Source organism: Xyrauchen texanus, chromosome 17 (assembly GCF_025860055.1).
Source record: "Xyrauchen texanus isolate HMW12.3.18 chromosome 17, RBS_HiC_50CHRs, whole genome shotgun sequence".
Classification (NCBI taxonomy): Eukaryota; Metazoa; Chordata; class Actinopteri; order Cypriniformes; family Catostomidae; genus Xyrauchen; species Xyrauchen texanus.
The window spans coordinates 33949225-33955226 of record NC_068292.1 but is presented as its reverse complement, the minus strand read 5'-3'; positions in this window follow the sequence as shown (position 1 = coordinate 33955226).

The following is a 6002-nucleotide window of genomic DNA, read 5'->3' as shown; positions in this document are numbered from 1 at the left end:
CAGCAGAATGCCAATGTATATCTCACCATATAGCAAAGGGTCGCCATTAAATGTTTACGGCATTGCACATATTAAATGGATACATTTAGTATTTTAAACGCATTAAATATTTCATAGAAACACAATTTAAACCACGTAATCCTGCTCCTAAAAAGGACTACATGCCATCTCTGTTTATTAAAACGTTAGGATCCCACACATGGCTTTTTATAGAAATATCTCCCTATGCAGCCCACATATTCTTCCATTTATTTAATAATAACTCCCAAACACTTTGTTTTCATAATCAGATGTTCTGAAAGTTTAAAGGGATAGTTTATTCAAAAATGAAAATCATGTATCCTTTACTCACCCTCATGTTGTTCCAAACTCGTATGACTTTCTTTCATGTAAGGAACACAAACAGAGATATTTATTAAAATGTCCAAGCTGCTCTGTTCAATTAAAGTAAATGGTGACCAGGGACAGAGCAGTTTTGACATTCATTTTATGTTCCAAGCAAGGAAGAAAGTCATACAGGTTTGTGTAGTCTAGGGCAACAATTGTAACAGGAGCCAGCTGGTGCATGATAGATGTGCAGTATGTGTAAACCTCACTCCCCTGGCCTCAAGAGGTGTACTAGTGACTGACACTAGAAGCTGTAGCCTTTAACCTCCTCGTAAGCATGCATACCTCCCATGTCGACTGATGCCGGTTCGAATCCCACCTGGAGTGAATTGTGATTCTCTCTAAAAGCGCACGGAGCAGCGGGAGGCGGGAGTGCTTATACAGTGGGACTCAGCTGAGAATCCAATCAGGACAGTCTTTTCAGACGCAACTGGATATACGCTTTCCAATTATATTTTCCATTTTAGTGAGGGGTGGGACATTCTTTTAGCGTCTTCAGTGGAATGCTGATGAGCCAGCAGCACTTGGGTTGTCATAATTTGCAATGTATATTTAATTTACTGCTAAAAATGAAAATATTTGTGCATTTAAATAACTTTAGCTTATAAACTTTGTGTAAATACTGACTTCACCCATGCTAGTTTTTGATGATCTTCGCAGATGCTGGGCCAGTTAACTGAGCTGTCCCTTAATTATCAAATGTCTGTTTTCTCAGCCTTTTACTACTTTAAGTGTTGCCTTTTTTCTCGTGATATCAAATAATTTCAATTTATATTTCTTGTAGGAAAGTAGGAAAACAATTTCACTATACACAGAAAAGCACATCATTGTACAAGTACAACAAATAACCATACATTATTTTGTATAGTAATATACAGTACGATAGTAAAAGTGAACATTAACACACTATACAATGCTATAGTTTCTTACTTATTATCAAGGATGGATTAACCACCGGGCTGATTGGGCCGTAGCCTGGGGGGCTCTAAACCCAAAGTGTCAGAGCTCTAAATCAATTATGTATTTATTTATTTTTAGATATCTATTATAAATCCACGTAAATGTCAGCCTTATGTGAAATAACATTTGTTCGGCCGAATGCTTGCTGGACTACAGCAGCATGAGCACAGGCACTCAAGTGCACGCTCAGGGAATCTGAGTCTCACATGTGCAATGCGTTTATTTGAAGGACTACAGAGAACAGTGTCTGATTTACAAAATGCTTCCTAACACAAAGATAAGGTGCAGTTTACCCTGGCTGTGTACAAAGCTCATGGTTTAAATAAATATAAGCAACAGAAGTTGTGCAACAGTATAGATGACTTTAAAATGTTTAAGTCGTGCATGCATTTAATGTTAAATGATAATCCGAAAGCTTATTCAGCTTATCCCATTTCAGCTTATCGTCTCCCGATTTGTGACACCAGAGCTGAAAAAGCTTGATGCAGCGCAACAAATGGTGAAACAGAGCACAGTTGTCTCGAGATGTGTTTATAAATGTTAAAGTTCTTTTAAACTAAATGCAGTGTCTAAAGCAATGTGACGGTCCTGAGTTGTGATGCGGCACAGCGATCAATGATGTCCGTCCAGTGCGTTACATGGAAAAACCATTTAAAAACAGCTCAGATGCGTGTGAACTGCCCTCAACTCGCCATATAGCTTACTTGAAAAATTTACCGAACCTGGCCCAAAACCTGTAGGTTTGTCGGGTACCGTCGGACTCAGATCAGGTTGAAGAACTCTTTACATCTGCAGAATAACCGAAAAGAGATTTTGATATTTGAATACCGTGCACATCCCAATAAATAACGTATGATTTTGAATCGGTTCATAATTAAAAAGTACATATAATTGGCCATGTCAGACATTACTACAAACTACACTACTGTTTGGAACAACATGAAGGCGAGTCAATGAAGAGAGAATTTTCATTTTTTTATTAACTATCCCTTTAACAAAACTAAACAGGCGGGCTTACACTGAAACTTATAAGTAAATGAAAATAGACACACCCATCTCAGTTGCCAAATCCCCTACTGGTACTATCATAAATAGCTTTCTTGCGACAGCAATTGGCCTGAGGCAACGAGCCCAGAAAGCTGATGATGAAACAGGCTGCCAGGCTTGAGTGTCCCCCGCCAAAGTGTTTCAGGAGGCAGTAGTAATTGATCAGCCAGGAGAAGAGCACGAGTGAAGGAGATGATGTCTGGAGAGACTGCCAGCTCAAGTGTCTAATGGGCTCCATCTATTCTCAGATGTGCAGAGCAATTTTTCTTCACCACCAACACCATCTGAGACACATTCACAGAAGATACCACATTTGTATTCCTATTTTCTTTAAAGAGAGTGGGTGACACTAAATTTCCTATGAATTAATTTGAAGTGGGATGAGTGGTCATAGTCATGTTGCAGGGCTGAAAACTCACTGCGTGTTCAGATCATCTAGAAATAATGAAGCAGATAGTGGTAATGTCACATTTAATGGCTGTTACTGCATGTTTTGTATCAGTGCATATGGATAAATATTTTGTAAATGTGCCAGTTTGGCTATTAAAGCTAATATTCTGTAGTCCCCAAACTGTAGTCCCTGAGCAGCAGGCACGTGCAGATGGTGTGGCTCTGGTGGCTCGAGCACCTGCCCCTCCAATGGAGATCGCAATGTCCCATCGACCCCCCACCCCGACAGACAATTATGAAGCACCTGCCCCCGAGGTTTAGTGCCCTTGCCCCTCATGTGACATATAAAAGAAAAAAAGGTACTTTCAATTTTAAAAAAGATGTTAAAACAGGAATTTAAATACTTAAAGGTATAGTTCACCCAAAAATGACAATTTTGACATAAATTACTCTTCCTCATGTCATTCCAAACCTGCCTCAATCACTGTTCAGTTTTATTGTATGGGTGAAAGTGCAATAAAAGTGAATGGAGAAGCTATCAGTCCTTAACATTCAGCCAACCATCTCCTTTTGTGTTCCATAACATAGAAAGTCAGTCATTAACAATTGGAATGAGGGTGAGTAAGTAATGACAGAATTTTAATTTTGGGGTGAACTATTAATAGTAACTATGATTCTAAGAGGAAATAGTTCATTGTTACAATAATCAATGCTCTCTGGAAACATTTCAGCTGTTGTACTACATACAGTATTTCCAGCAGTACAAAGTTTATTGTGTGACCTTACTTAAACAGCACTATAGCATTTAAAAAAATGGTTATCAATACAATGTATTTATTCAAAGTTCTTTGCCTGGCGAATTAAACTTGGAGCTATAGCAATCTTTAAAAAGAAGAGACAAACTGTATGAATGGTGAAATGTAATGTATTCTATGTGGCTTTCAAATGTATAAGTTTGGTAAAGGACGGGCAATGTCAACGTTGTGCATGACGTTAAAATACAACTGAAGGTCAGTCCAATTATCTGTAATGGAGCCCTCCCCCCTTGCAAGATGCTCAACCCACCAAAAATATTAACAGAGCCTTGCATGAATATGAATTACACTGAGGGTGGGGCAGATGGGGAGATCTTGTCCGGCTCTCAGCAAGCGCACCATCATCCCAATGTCAAGGTGACGAGAGAGGACACTGCCTTCATTAAGTTATGGGCATTTGGTGGATGGTGGGAGCACATTTACATGTGAAACGAGGGTGGAGGGAAGCATTCACATCCTAATCAATCATTCAGTTATCTCATTGAGACAGCGTTAGATAGGAATGTGATGACACCGGGGTCATGATTAGAATGCATTATGCATTAATTTAGAGAAATCGGAGACAAAGATGTGCGTAAACAACACTCTCAGATGTTTGCTTCTCTGAATTCATGGCTGTGATTTGCTGATTGTCCCATTCAGGCACGCATTGGGGGGCTAATGCAATACAAATGACAAGGCAAATAATGCACAATGGATGGGGCTGGATTTTTTATATTATTTTATGATGTCACACACTGAAGTTTCAGTCATTTACACACCACATGCTTAATTCTTTTAAAATCTTAATCACGTTTTAGATGTTGTTTTTAGGCTGTTACTTACATTTAAATATACACATAGTGTTGGTCTAATTCTAATGTAGACCAGTGGTTTTCAACTGGTTTTGATTCAGGACCCAGATTTTGCATTGGACATCAAGTGGCGACCCAACATGGTAAAAAAAAAAAAACTTGACTGTAGTCTCTTTTTTTTTTTTTTTTTTTATGGTTTTCAAGTAGAGGGGCATGTATCAAGTGACAATTTTTGTTGTTGATGTCATAATAAAATAAAATAAAAATAACAATAAATTGTTGCCTAAACACATTTAGTCTAATAGATTATACCTAATAGATTAAGATTATTTAATTTAAAACGATTACATTTTTGTCAAGATATACAGTTACTACAGTGTTTGTAGCCCAAAAGGGTTTTCGAGCGGGGATCACAAAACTAGACTTGTGAAACCTTATTGCCCAGCCAGGGGTGTGTTGCTCTTTCCCTGCTGTCCAAGACCCTATCCCAACAGACCAGCGTCACACCAGTTACAACATGAACGAAACTAACTTTAAGTTAATATTATCAAGATTTTTTTATTTCCACATCCAGTTATGTTAAAGAGGCATTAATAACTTAGAGGGTATATTGTTTGTGTTTTTGATTTTTTTTAAGGTTGTTCAATGTTGTCATATTTTTGCAACTTTCCTTCTGCAATGGACGTGGTTGTACGCACACTGACCGACCTAGGGTGCAGCAAATATTCATCTATGGAACAACACTGCCCCTACAGGTGATGACCACCAATGCAGTAGAGCGTTTCAGGGTACGCGGTATTTTCTGTTCTTCAAACGTTTGAAAATAAATTTAAAGTAAATTTAGTATATACCTGTACAAGAACATATATATATATAAATAAATAATAAATATATATATATATATATATATATATATATATATATATATATATATATATATATATATATATATATATATATATATATATATATTTTTTTTTTTTTATTTATTTTTTTTTTTAAATCATGTGAGTTCCCAACGAAATCATTTGGAAAATGTCAAGTCTTCTTTCCTAAGTGCAAAAATGAGGGTTTCTCCAACATGGCAACCCAGGCAAATGGTACTGAACATGGCCAATCAAATCCCCGGACTCACCTGACGTAACGTCAATAAATTGTCAGTAATCCCCCGGTTGTTGTCTCAGCGTGAAATAAACTTTTTGAGCCTTGCGACGAATAGCATCATTTCAAAATAATGTGAACATTATATTATTAAAACTTGAAATTGTTTCTTTTGTATTGGTGAGTTCCTTTCGCTTCCAATGTTTCCTTAATTTTGGTAGTAGGCGTTCCTTTTTTCCCGGTTGCCATGACTATCGAGTTAACGCGCTAATAACGAAACCGAGATTAGCAACATATAAACAAATTGTTTTATTTCATTTTCAAACAATTAAACAACATTCTGTTTGTGATGACTCACGGGCGGACTGTCTTTCTGACTCTTTGTCTATTATATTGACTTTTAAATGACATTTAACTGTTATCAATGTATGTAAAGCTTTGTTAATTCTTATAAAGAGCACCTATTCATAACATTTGTAATGCTTATACGTTTGTCTTGCAGTATGTC